Source organism: Haliotis rubra, unplaced genomic scaffold (genome assembly GCF_003918875.1).
Source record: "Haliotis rubra isolate DU_JTF1 unplaced genomic scaffold, ASM391887v1 Scf58, whole genome shotgun sequence".
Taxonomy (NCBI): domain Eukaryota; kingdom Metazoa; phylum Mollusca; class Gastropoda; order Lepetellida; family Haliotidae; genus Haliotis; species Haliotis rubra.
Genome location: NW_025767279.1, coordinates 2889916 through 2905052, shown reverse-complemented (window position 1 = coordinate 2905052; position 15137 = coordinate 2889916). Strand labels below are relative to the sequence as shown.

At 38.9% G+C, this 15137-nt stretch overlaps 1 long non-coding RNA gene across 1 annotated transcript; it reads right to left on the bottom strand.

The window, feature by feature from the left end:
- Window positions 1–8532: 8532 nt before the first annotated feature.
- Window positions 8533–12434, bottom strand: LOC124254730. Its single transcript, XR_006892537.1, has 4 exons — window positions 12277–12434; window positions 11137–11224; window positions 9692–9762; window positions 8533–8659 (listed from the first exon to the last, which is right to left on the bottom strand). It is a non-coding gene; the product is annotated as an uncharacterized LOC124254730 (long non-coding RNA).
- Window positions 12435–15137: the final 2703 nt, after the last annotated feature.

Sequence of the window (15137 nt, the reverse complement as noted above, 5' to 3'; positions counted from 1 at the left end):
TATTCAGTTAAGGATAGCGGATGAAAGGATGACTTTCAGAAATACTAGTTAATACTAATGTAAGAGTTAATGAATAGCGCTTTGCAACCATCTACGGGGCGGTAGGGCAGCCTAGTGTTAAACTCGTCAGACCGTAGACCCGGGTTCGATTCCCCACATTGGTTCACTGTGTGAAGTCATTTCTGGTGTCCCCCGCCGTGATATTCCTGGAATATTGCTAAAAGCGGCGTAAAACCATACTCACTCACTACAACCATCTACAGTACCGGACAAAAGAAAGCATACACACATTTGAGTCGTCTTAAAAAAAAAGAAAAGAAGAAGAAAATTATGGTTCTGCGATCGGGATGTATTTCATACTCTATCATAGTTGTGTTTAAAACCTTTTTACTGTTTTGGCAACGTTTACAGCTTGGTGACGTCACGATAACGTTCGGTTAGATTCTTTTTTTTTTATTAGAATAGGGACAGATGTTACATATCCGATACATAAGTACATATATATAGCGAGATGTTACACTGCTACTATGTGAATACAAATATATCCATTTCACATAGAGATGAAGATATTATCTACGGATGTGAAAGTAACATCCTCGGAAATGTACAGCATTTGCTTTATGTACTATATTGAAAAATTAGGGCAAATATACGATAAGTACTAGAAGTGAAAGTGTGGAAATAGGGAGAGGAAGACAGGAGAGGGGGAAAGAGTAGATGGGAATGGAGGGGAGAAGACGGGGGAGGGGGCGTGTTGGTGGCTGCGTGTTACGCTGTAAGTGTCGGCATCAATGTTGACCATTTATTTTTGACTGTGGTACTGGCAGGGCCGTAAATATATTTTGCAATATTATAAATTTGCTTGACCACAGAACTGATACTGGCCCGTCGTTAAGGTTGAGCGGTCCAATATCATTTGCAGCGGCCCGCAAATTTCTTATAATAGGAGGGCCGTTTCATGATAATTCCATGTGTTTTAGCTATAATCATAAATATATTATAGAAGACTTACACACAGATACACACACGCACGCATTCACGCGCACACATACATGCGATACGTGTCTGGGGTTTCCAATTATGAATCAAAATAAGTTAACGGAAAACATGGTCCACTGTAATTTAAGTAAAATAACATTGAGGTTGACCCCTTCTTTAGTAATAGTACATGAGTATATTAGCAGTACATGTAGTATGCTGATTGTAATTTTCTCTTTTACTAACCGCCATTCCCGCAGCATACATACTCAGTGATAAGTTTATTTACAAAATGATCTGCTTATATTGACAGTTGTCTAGACACATCACATATCTTTGAAACACAAACATACTGGACTCAGCTTATGATGACAGTCAGACAGTATGATCACCCACTTCCCTACCCAAACCCCACGTCGGTTTACCCCCGGTTTCCCAACATTTCCTAAAACAACAAGTTCAGTCAGGCGGAGAACAATAGGAATTTGTGCAAACACAACACAATAAACAATTTAACACAACAGTTGTTTTATTAATAAACATTTATTTGGCACAACTTGGGTGCTGACTGATAACTGAAGAAGGGATGACCGAGAGCTAGGTTGCCGTCCTGGCACCGCAGCGGTGTGTGGAGTCTGCGGACTCTGATTGTTAAAGTGGGGACTGCGGACCCGGTTGTAACCTGAGCTCTGGTTTAAAACTTGGGGGATAAGGATCCAGTGTTAAGTGGGTAATTGCCCGACCCGGTGTTAATTGGGTACCAGCCCGAGAGTGGCGTGAAGCCGCTGCGGCGGGTGACAATGATATTCAGTCTGCGGACATGGAATATAAGGGAGGATCTGCGGATCCTGTTGTAACCTGGGAGGTAATTACATGAAGCATCAGTCAGCTTCAATACTCTAAGCATGGGAACATTTGTAATGTTTTGAAATCGACACAATATCTGTATTAGTTGCTATCTTTTACTTATTGCAGTTGTATGAAAAGGATCAGCACTTATAATAATATCCACCTAACGATCCTTCTGATCTTAGCGTAAACGTAAAAACATAAGAACCACAAACAAACATAGCGAACCGAAAGAAAGGGGGAAAACGCGTTTGAGAAAAATTGACTATTAACTGTGACAGTAAGCATAAATACAGTTATGGCCGCTGTCAATGGACAGTGGACTCGACGCAACACAGCGAGGCACAGTTACGCATAGTCGAGCTCGGTTAGGTTCCACTACAAAAAATCAGTATCACATGCTCTTTGAGCGAGAGCCGTATGAAACAGGTGAAGAGAGACAGAGACATGTGACAGCTGTGATTGGATGAAAAAGTGTAAGATGTTTATGTTTTTTAAAAGCACATCCAACCAGTAATTAAAACTGACCACAATTTTAAGTAGTTAGTGCTCTCATTTTTATCACCATCACTTATGCTTATTCTGTGTACAGATATGTTCCAGTAGGTGACATTTGGTGCGGAACTGGGGTTGATGTGTTCCGCTTCCTGTGCTCGCCAAACGAGCAGGACAAGTTGGTCTGATATTTTGTTTTATGGTAGTTTAAAGGCCAGAGTGTACCCATGTGTACATGGAATGGCTGTTGATAGCCTGGATATTTTTAATTTTTTTTATAAGGTTACTATAGAAGCCTATGGGAAAACTTTTGGTGGTGTGTAACCGTTAGTGCCGTGCACTGAATGATTCGGCGACCAGCTGATTGACACGAGTTATCTGGCAGGAGGCTGGTCGCTGATTGCTGGAGATTGGTCATCTTATGCCCAGGCTTGCTGACCAAAGGCATTTGACCAAATTAATTATGTTTACATTACCATTTATTGTGTTGTGTAACTGAACCGAATACTTCGTTGAGCCATGAAGTAGTTCCGGCAAAGTGATATTTACAAAATATTAATATATTTCTGTCACTGCAGTAAAACATCACTTTTCTTAAACCCAGAAATGTCAGTCTAGTATAAGTATCAAGTATATAATAGAAAGAGACATTTCAGGAAACACAGGAAATTCTTACACCCGTTTCGTAACATCAGTATGGCATACATGCTCTTAAAATACACAATAATATATGCATGCTCTTAAAATACACAATGATATACCGGGGTATACATGCTCTTAAAAACACAATGACATATACATGCTCTTAAAATACACAATGAAATATACATGCTCTTAAAATACACAATGATATATACATGCTCTTACAAATCCACAATGATATATACATGCTCTTAAAATACACAATGAAATATACATGCTCTTAAAATACACAATGAAATATACATGCTCTTAAAGTACACAATAAAATATACATGCTCTCTGAGTGTAGCGTTAATCATGGATGGTTGTACACCTGATCAGTTTGCCATGATATAAAGAGTCACTGGTTCAAGGCGTCCAGAAATGGCTGAATTAACAGTGCCACTACCATATATCGCGATTGGTGTCAACCGATTTCAAATCACCTTAGAACGAGTTAGAACTCGTTTCTCTCCACTAAACAATTTGTTTATTAACAACATAAACGCTATAAGCGCACATGACCCTGACCTCTTTTTGAACCACTTTGACTGTAAGATAATCTTGTGCAATGTTTTCTCCATAAAGCCAAATTGTTTATGAACCGCATAAAAGCAATAAGTCAAAACACATAAGAATGGCCTTGACTTCCTTTCTGAACCCCTTTGACTGTAGGTGGGATTTCATATTGGATCATTTTAACCTGGAACGGTTCTCCTGCGACAAAGTCGTCAACCATTTCGGTAGCTGCCTCTTAGATTTATGTAGCATTTTAAATATACATATTGTGAATGGCAGATGTGGTAAAGATTTTAAATTAGGGGATTTTACATTTATAGGTACAAATGGCACAAGCGTCATAGACTATGTCTTTGCTTCTGCACATTTATTTGACAAAGTGCTAGATTTTGCTATACCTACTAAAGCAGAGTCCTCTCACCTCCCGTTAACCTTAGATTTACGTGCGCATCACCCACCAGTACAGCCAAAGACTATAAGTGGTAAATATAAATCTGATCATGAAGCATACAAATTTGTTTGGAATAGCAAGATGTTGTCGCAATTCAGAAATCGAATTCAGAACTATCGGATGATATACAAGACTTATTTGATAAATCTGTTGATGTAGCATTCACTGATATAAGTCAATGTGTAGATTATGTCGTAGAAGCATTGTGTCTAGCTGCTTTTGATATGAAAAGACAGATACGCCCCTTTTCAGAAAAACATAACACGATTATCTGGTATGATGAAGAATGTAATCATTTAAAAAAAGAACGGTGTAAATTTCTTAACTCCTTCCGAAAAGATAAAACCTTGCAATCCCTGGAGAGATATCACAAAGCTAGAAACAGATATAATACAACCTGCAAGGAAAAGAGAAAGTCATTGATGGAACAGAAAAGAAAAAAACCCCTAGAAAATAATATAAATGATGCCAAAAAATTCTGGTATGAACTTAAAACACTAAATCCTAAGAAAAGCCAAAATAATAACATTGAAATCGACGAATGGTTCAATTACTTTCAGTAATTATTCTCTACCTCTGATAACAACCCAGATCCAAATAGACAAGACTATGTGAACGATACTGAGTCTACTCATATTTCAGGTGTAGCCTCCGACATATTGGATGCCCCAATACGTAGAGATGAAATACTTAACAGTATACAACATCTAAAGTGTAATAAGTCACCAGGATTAGACAACATCCTCCCGGAAGTTTTCAAACATTCATCTGATCTTTTACTTCCATATCTTGAGCTTATTTTCAATATTATCCACGACACTGGGAACTTTCCTGAATCTTGGTCAGTTGGCATTCTTGTTCCCTAAAGATACCAATAACTACAGTGGAATAACTGTACTTAGTGTATTTGGCAAGTTATTTACTTACATTATCCACATAAGATTAGTTAAATGGACTGACGTCATGGATCAGATATACGAGGGTCAAGCGGGCTTTATGGAGGGATATACAACAACAGATAATATCTTTATACTGTATAGCCTAATACAAAGATACGTCAGCTCAAAAGGTGGAAAGTTCTACGCACTATTCGTTGATTTTGCAAAGGCTTTCGATTCTGTGCAGCGGGATAAACTATGGACACTTCTACAATCGCACGGTCTTAGTAGTAAAATGAATAAAATGTTGAAGAGTATATAGGAAAATGTTAAAGTGTGTGTAAGGAATCAGCATGAATTCTCTGAACCTTTCATTAGTGAACTAGGTGTTAGACAAGGCTGTATTCTAAGCCCTTTCCTTTTTACGTTTTTCATTAATGAATTAGCAATACAAATATGTGACACATGTACGGTTATCTCCCATTTGACAGACACCCATTTGACAGACACCCAATTGGCAGACACTGAACTAGAAGCTTAATTAGAGTAACACCTACGGGTATAATGGAACAATCCACTGTCCAGTGAGTAGAGCAGGGTGAGCCTGAAACAGGCTTCTTACTGAGAAGTTTGATTGTGGGTAAATTGAACTTTGTTGTGATTAAATGATAAATGATATCTCTTCTCAAAATTGATTTTACTATCAATTACTATCGAATATAAAAACAGGTTTGTCACTGAGAGGTTTGATTGTGTTTATTGATAGAAAAGCCCGCCTCCGAATAATAGCATATGTACAACAGAAGTTAATTGAGAAAACGTTTTGTTGGAGAGATATAGATATGTATATATTTGAAAACATTCTGATTTGCAGTAAATAAGACACCTGCATTACCATGTAAGATACGATTAATACCAATCAGTGTTCTAATTTTAACAATACTTTCTAAAGTTTGTAACAGTTTGTCTTTGAGTAGTATACAATGGACATTCAGGGAAGTAATGAAAAACATTCTCACATCCATGGCCACATTGACATGATGCGTCATATTTAAAATATATTTATTCTAAATAAATCGTAATTAAGTGCACTCGTCATATATCTTAATATTGTGTGCAAAACATATAACTTCTTTATTGCATATGAATTAAAGTTAGGTTCACATGTGTCTTTACTTGATTTATATGATACAACAGTGTCGCAATTTCTAATAGATAAGCTAATGTTTTCAATATGATGATGCCAACTCCCGTTAGACTAGAAATGTTTATGTTTATGTCTTTTCATCCATCTTTCAAATAAATAATATAGCTTCAGTTCGTTCCTGTGTTTTTATTTGGACTATTCCATTATAATGTGTAGGTAACAGGTAGTAGATAATCTGTTCACTGAACTGTAAATGTTGTTGTTTTAAGGTGTCTGCGAACTGGCTGTCTGCGTAATGGGAGGACACACATGTACGAATGGGATTCAACTACACTCAGATACAATACAACTATTTCTGCTACTCTTTGCCGATGATATTGTACTATTCTCTAGTACTGTTAGCGGTTTACAGAAACTAATAGATGAATTAGACAAATTTTCTGACCAATATAAATTGTGTGTAAACAGAGACAAAACCAAAATTATCGTCTTTAAGAACGGTGGAAAGCTCTCTAAATTAGAAAAATGGTATTATAAAGGGCAACTACTCAAAACTACCAGTGTTCATAAGTATATTGGTGTATAGTTTTGTAATAGCCTTTCCTGGTCCAAACACACAAAACAAGCGACAGCACAAGCCTTGAAAATCTTAATCGGTGTTTGTAAAAATATGAGATCGTTGGGTGAAATGTCCTTTAACACATTCTTTAAAATATTCGATATGAAGATAAGTCCAATACTTCTATATGGCTCTGAAATATGGGGATTACAACAATATGACAGTATTGAAAGAGTTCATTTATATGCATGCAAAAGGTTTCTTGGTGTAAAACCGAACACATGTAATAGGATGGTTTACGGAGAATTAGGTAGATTCCACTTGTTTATATACTCTTCCATTAAAGCCATAAAGTATTGGGTAAGATTACTGCATATGCCATGCCATAGGTTTCCGAAAAAATGTTATGATATGATGAAATTGTATGACGAAAATGGGAAAAGAAATTGGGTGAGTGATATTAGGGAGTTGTTGTACAAAACTGGTTATGGTTATGTGTGGTGTGATCACAATGTTCAGTTGCATACCAATTTTATCATATCATTTACACAAAGAATGAAAGATATCTATTTCCAGTCTTGGTCGGAATCACTACTTCTATCCACAAAATGTTTATACTATAATCAATGGAAATCGGACATACGTTTTGAAGACTATTTAGCAAAAATCGGCGTAAAGAAGTTCAGTATAGCTCTCTCTCGTTTTCGTTGCTCTTCCCATGAATTATTTATTGAAACTGGCAGGTATGCAGGCATACAAAGAGAAAACAGAATATGTCAGTTATGTAATATGAGTACTGTTGAGGATGAACTACATTTCCTTCTAATCTGTCCCGTTTATACGACTCGACGAACGAACTACTTAAAGCCATACTATTATAAGCATCCAAGTGTAACAACATTAATTTCACTATTAACAGATACTACCACATCAATATTACAGAATCTGGCAATGTACATCTATTTCGTTATGAGATTAAGAAAAAGTACTGTTGCAGAAAGAGTTTATAAATGACTTCTATCTACTCATGTAAACTCTAAATGTACTACAGGCCTGTGGCCTTTTTAAGTACTAAAATAAAGATTGATTGGACTGTAGGTAATCTTGTGCCATGTTGGTATTTGGACCTGTGTGTAGTTTGCCTGGTCGGTATTTTCTATTTATGTTTATATGTAATCTATCCTGTAGGTATTTCGTCAACTCCGCCCTGTCACCTGCTATGGTTCTCAGTAATAAAAACCGTTAAAACCAAAGGAAAATCAGATGAGGAATTCCCAATTATTTGCTAAACGTTATTTTCCTTTACTACCTCAAATCAGGCTCTCGGCTAATCGGGTATCTCTCGGCTGATGTAAATTCTTGGACGACACAGTTATCTCCCTTCGGGGTTTCCGTCATTTTACACATCCCGTTCGTCTTTGTGGAATGGTTATATTCAGTCTCACGAAACCGAACCTACGATCTTTCATGTATCATACATCGAATTTCAGAGCCTAAATAATGTCTTGTAATTTTGCTTTAATTTTCAATCCCAAAAGTCAGTAGGGGATGCGGTGTAGCCTAATGGTTAAAGCGTCCGCTCGTGACGCTGAAGACCCAGGTTCGCTTTCCTACATGGATATATTGTATGAAACCCATTTCTGGTGTCCCCCGTCGTGATATTGCTGGAATATTGCTAAAAGCAGCGTAAATCATACTCGCTCAGTCAGTCAGTCACTCAAGTCAGTATGCTGGGTGTGAGATCAGCATGACTTATATCCATATAAGTCCGGACTAGTACACAAACGCGCGCGCACGCACACACACACACACAGACTAGCCACACACAGGCATGTACGCTGTTATGTAATTAAAGTGCAACAGTTTTGAACGCGATATTAAGCTCCAGTCCACCTCTCCTGTCGCGTTTCCATAGGGTGAACGGAGATGTGTAGAACTCCCCACATTAGACAGCAAAGTAACACAGTAACAAGTGTTTAATGCATGAATTTATGTAATTATTTTATTCAATAATTGAATACTTATTACAAAGAGTAACCAATGCCAGAAGCCCAGGAAGATGTTCCTTTTTCTTTCTTCACTTCCATCACCCCGTTGTTTGACTACAAAGAAAGGACAGAAAACGAAAATAGAATGGTATTTTATGCCGCAGTAAGCATTAATACGGAGGAATAGGAATTTGACAACCTGTTCTGAACAAAATGTCCAAATGTCTTTTTGAAGGATATTCTGTGGACTAAACACTATTTGTCCATGTCCTTGGTTTTGAATTCATTTTACAACGTTATTTGGTATATAGTATCTGGGTGAGAATTAGTATTTGAAAAATCAGTATTTCCGATCAAACGTCTCCTATAGACGTGTAGCATGCATATCTCCACCATATGAATATGAAGATGTCGATGCGGTGCAGAACCATAGAAGCATTGATACCAGATAACAACATCTACGAGTGGACAGTATGCTGCAGCACACGAGACAAAATCGCACGTGCTTCATGCGCCCAAAGAGTTGAAACAAAATTTGAGAGAAGCCCATTGTAGATGGGGTAGACGTATTGCAATTCGGGAACAGGGTTTTAGGTCCGTCTCAAGACAAACTGTGGACAAGAATTAAGTCGGCTATGTTTCCATTACAATGTTCAACCTGTCCTGAAACTGAAACAAGTAAACGTGTGACTGGACAGTGATGATTGTTTGTGTGTTGTTTAACGCTGTAATCAGCAATTTTCCAGCAATATGGCGTCGGTCTGTAAATATTAAGGTCTGGACCAGACAAACAAGAGATCAACATCACGAGCATCAATCTACGCAACTGGGATGATGACCTGTTACAAGTCAGCGAGCCTGACCACCCTATACAGTTATTCGTCTCTTACAACAAGCATGGGTTACTGAAGATCAGTTCTCACCCGGATCTTCATCGTTCTGGACATGGATGTCTGTAATTACATTCTATCCTTTGCCGGTGTACATTATGAACATGCCAGATGAAGGCTGCAGTATATTTGAGTAGTTTTGCCTCAGGTCCTACGAACGAAAGTGGTTTGGGGACATGTTAGATGTCCTGAAGTAATGACCCACTCGAATGATGAGAAGAAGGTTCATGGACATCAACGACCTTGGAGAACTCACCTTAGACACAAAAACGGTAGGTATGTTGACAGTACTTTCCAGCCGGGCACTTTTGCACGCATTCGAATTTTCTGTGGGCCAAAATGGATACCCTGTTACCACCAGTAGATTGAGACATGTTATAGTTGATGTCATCCCCCATAATATGAAACCTCATGTGCTACGTTAAGCATAAAATGTACGAATACCATAACACTGAATACCGTTTATACCGTATAAGAAATATTAATATTGAATATATCGGTTTCAAGAGTTGTATTCAGTGGTGACAGTCTTTGAAGTTGCCATTAACTTACTACTATATTTGTTACGGTCGTCATTAAATTGCCATCTCCTATTTTGATAGTTCACATATTACCTAGCCGCCAATAGCTGCAAAATTGCTGATGTGGCTTAAAGCAACATTGATTCACTCACATATTACGTATTGTACTTGAATTTCATTCTTGTCTTAACTCACATCACCACTATCATTTCATCAACGTGATGACGTAATGACGGTATGTGTAGCAGTCAACACTGTTGCAGCTATATCGAGGCCTTATGTCCTCGAGTGTGAGCAGGCAAAACAGTGGTTGATAGATTGAGCAACTTGGTAGCCTTCCCTGGCACGATGACACACGGCCAACCGGGTCACACAGTAACAGGCCAAGTCGACTTTCTCCACAAGCAATGACGGTGGGGTAACCCTAGGGTTCGAATGAGTTAGTGAGTTATGTTTTACGCCACACTCAGCAATATTCCAGCTATATGGCGGCGGTCTGTAAATAATCAAGTCTGGACCAGACAATCCAGTGATCAACAGCATGAGCATCGATCTGCGCAATTGGGAACCGATGACATGTGTCAACCAAATCAGCAAGCCTGACCACCCGATCCCGTTAGTCGCCTCTTACGACAAGCACGCGTTACTGAAGATCAGTATTCTAACCCGGACCTTCACGGGTCCCGGATTCGATTCCTAACAGATATAGAATGTGTGAAGCCTATTACTGGTGTCCCTCGTCCTGATATCTCTCTTCAAGCATTAACGGTGAGGTGGCCTTGTGGTTAAAGCGTTCGCTTGTCTCGCCTAAGCCCCGAATTCGATTCCTAACAGATATATAATGTGTGAAGCCCAGTTCTAGTGTCCCTCGTCCTGATATTTCACGACATGCAATGACCGTAAGGTAGCCTTGTGGTTAAAGCATTCGCTTGTCACGCCTAAGCCTCGAATTCGATTCCCAACGTAGATATGATGTGAGGGGCCCACTTCTAGTGTCCCTCGTCCTCATATTTCTTGACATGCAATGACGGTGAGGTGGCCTGGTGGTTAAAGCATTCGCTTGTCACGCCTAAGCCTCGAATTCGATTCCCAACATAGATATGATGTGAGGGGCCCAGTTCTAGTGTCCCTCGTCCTGACATTTCTCGACAAGCAGGGACTGGATATCTGATGTTCTTACAGGCCCTCCTGGTTGGCGCAGTAGCCCACGTCACAGTTTTGACATCCCATGAAGGTGCACTGGCTCTGGCTACAGTTGGGGGGACAGTCTGCGGCAAGTGAACACCAATAATGAATAGTTGTATGGACAGATGGACAGCTCAGTCTTGTAGCCAAACAATAAACGTCTTATAAAGACAGGTGGATGTTATAGTTCAAGGTGATTATTGAGGTCACTTCGCAAATGTTCTTATAGGGAATGTACACAATAAGAGATCTCAATATAACCTTAAAATATAACCCATTAAACTGTATCAATATATAATTAATAGAAGGACAACTTGATGAACGCTACCGTGGCGTCTCTGAATATATCACGTGTCACAGGGAAACTGACAGCAAAACTGTATTTTTGTTTTGGAACTGTTTAGGTTTCAGGCAATCTTGTCCCAAGACGGCGAGATGTCACAGTTACAAGTTTTACCTGGGAACGTTGTCACAATGTGCAGACGCAGGGCGTGTCAGGTAAACTAATTATGTTGCAGATAAAGGCGTGATATATTCCTTTAAGACAGTCTTAGTTTGTGTGGTAGTACTGAGACTGGAGACTGGTACCACGAGAAGCCCTATACAGATTGTTCTCATTGCGTCTACATTTCACCTTTCCTACCCCAATGCTTGTTCTTGTGAACAATTACCCCACACCTGAACACTGCAGTCGAATACCGCTAAATATATGAAACCTATATATTTTCTAACGTTGCGTTTTTGAACAGGCGGTTTGTAATATGTAATATTTAATAAACAGGTCGGTTTGTCATCTGGGAATAATCAATATGGTCGTCTAATTGACCTCATCTGGGAATAGTCTCAACTGACCTGTTTATCTCCCCAGCAAGGAATTAGTGTAGTAAACAACAGTTTGGTGGATAGATCTGATCTCTTATCAGTACGATTGTCCAACTGAAAAGATTTAAAGTTTAATTGCGCATTTGAATTTTTGTAAGACTTCATCTTGCAGCGTGAATATTGCGTAGATTAGCGGTATTACACATCACCATTATGACTAGAGTACGATGTAATGGTGAGATCTCATTTACACATCAACCTGTAGGGATTAAATAAAGTAAGTTAAACAAACAAACAAAAGACGTGTACTTACCTTCAGCCGCAATGACCGCTATGGACAGGACAGTCAAAAACACCACAAGAATTAACTTCGTCATTATCGCTGGAAACTTGCCACAAATGAATCTTCTCACAAGCTATGCTACTGTGGCACGGCAGATCGCCTTTTAAATAACGGCCTTTATTATGGAAGGCTGTGTGGGACATATACCCATGTTGTATTGCATTTTAATTGCATCATTTAAAAGACGTAGAGATTAGGTATATATCTGTTGTCTGTTTTTCAAAGGTTAAAACAGGAGGTTATTGTTTCATATGATTGCATAATTTAGGGTTGCACTTTTACTTGTTGAATCTGGACAGTTGGGTAAGTATTAGCTCTAGAGAAGGTACACATGTCATCGTATCCCAATTGCGTAGATTGATGCTCATAATTTTGATCACTGGCTTGTCTGGTCCAGACTCGATTATTTACAAACCATCGCCTTATACCTGGAGCATTGCTGAATAAGGTGTTAAAAACAAAGCAACAAACAATCTAAAGAAGGCGTCTAAGAAAAGAGAGTGTACACGAAAAATCTTGTTTTCTGATATGACACAAAATGGAATAATTTTAGAATTAGCTGATATCAGTGTTTGGAAATATCAACTCATTTTTTATCTTATAACGTAAAACTCTCAATATATGTGTTGAAATGTCATGCCATAATAGTGAGCGAGTGAGTATGGTTTTACGCCGCTTATTCAAGCAATATCACGGCGGATACGCCCTAACAGGGTCTTAGTTTTCCTAGCTAAACAGGACAGAATTACCCCCTTAGATTATGACGGAATTGGTTACAATTTGATTTGGACTCGTCGCCTGTCTTGTCCCAAAGCAAAAGACACCACAGAGACGTTAATCGCATGAAAACGTATTGTAAAAAGATGCATTATAATTGAAACTGTAAGCCGAAAGATACATTCATCACGTGTAATTTCATTAAGGTGGATAACATTCGTCTGAATCTTGAGAAGGAAAGTACTCAAGAAAACACATTGTTTGGCCAGAAAGACCAAGATGCAAATGTTATACCTTTATTTGAACTGTACATGTTCTCTGAGAATGACATTCTAGATGTCATAAAACCTATGCCTGCTAAAACCTGTGTTCTGGATCCAATACCGACTGCTCTTGTTAAAGAGTGTATGGATGTTCTCCTCCCAACCATCACTCACATTGTTAACAAGTCCCTCAAAGAGGGTACAGTTCCTACAGCATTCAAACAAGCCGTTGTCAAGCCACTTCTCAAGAAGGATATCTTGATAAAAATGAACTGAAGAACTATAGGCCTGTTTCGAACCTGTCATTCATATCAAAGGTTCTTGAGAAATGTGTCTCTGTAGGCTACAACAACATCCAAAGAGCAACAGTTTATATGAAAATTCCTGTCTGCCTACAGATCAAGGATAATCTTGGCACAGCACTGTTTTGAGAAAGCTTTGATCCGAGTTATGAATGACATCGTAACTGCTGTTGATGAAGGCAAGGTGGTAATCTTGGTGTTACTAGATCTTTCATCAGCCTTTGACACCGTGGATCATAACATTCTCTTAGGAATCCTTAAACACGACCTTGGCATTACAGAGATTGCACTTGCATGGTTCAAATCCTATCTAGCCGACCGAAAACAGTCAGTGGTTGTAAACAGCTCAACATCAGACTCATGTGATCTTAACTGTGGAGTTCCACAAGGTTCTATATTAGGTCCTATCTTGTTTACTCTGTATACTCGATCGCTCAGCAAGATTGCAGACAAGCATGGTCTACAGGAACATCAGTATGCTGATGATAATCAGATATATATCGGATTCACGATTGGGAATGCAGATACAAGTGTGATCAAGGTTGAACAATGCTGCAGTGACATCAAGCAATGGATGCTGTGTCATCTACTAAAGCTCAATCAGGACAAGACAGAGTTCATGGTAATAGGCACAAAAAAGCATCTACAACAGTGCAACGGTATTTCCAAGCTTGTCATTGGAGATTCCGTCATCACCCCATCAGCAAAATTGAAGAATTTGGGTGTACTGTTTGACCAACAGCTGAGTATGAATCACCATGTTACTCGTGTGTGCCAGACTACAAACTATCATCTCAGAAACATCGGGAAGATCCGTCCATACCTCACCAGACCTGCTGCACAAAAACTGACTGTTTCCCGTATTTTATCCAGATTGGACTATTGTAATTGTCTACTTGTCAATACCACTAAAGAACAGATCAAAAGACTTCAAACCCTTCAGAACACTGCTGCCAGAATCACATCCAGAGCGTCAAAGTTTGACCACATTTCCCCAGTACTCAAAGAGCTCCATTGATTGCCAGTTTCTTTCCGCATTGACTATAAAATACTTTTGTATGCGTACAAGTGTTTTCACAAAATTGCTCCACCGTACCTCACTGAACTACTCAACACCTATCGTCCTCCGAGACCTCTCAGATCACGAAAGCAAAAACTTTTCACCATTCCAAAAATTCAGACCTCAACTTTTGGCAAGAGAACATTCAAATATGCAGCTGCAGAAAAATGGAACTGTCTACCCGAAAACCTTAAATCTGCCTCTTCACTTGAATCCTTCAAGTCACAATTAAAGACTGTTCTCTTCTCCCAGGCTTTCCCTTGCTAAGCGCACAGAGCATAGGACTGTGAATGATGCGCTATATAAATTCATGAATTATTATAAACCTCGAGTCAATGGGAATATCAAACATGTATACGAGTAACAATGTTTACTTAGATATGACATCAGTATCGGTACGCACCTTTCACAAAATGGAGTGTTCACATAAATGTGACATGTAAGTAATACACGACAAGTATGTTTCGTTTTCGGGGTATAGGGGAACTG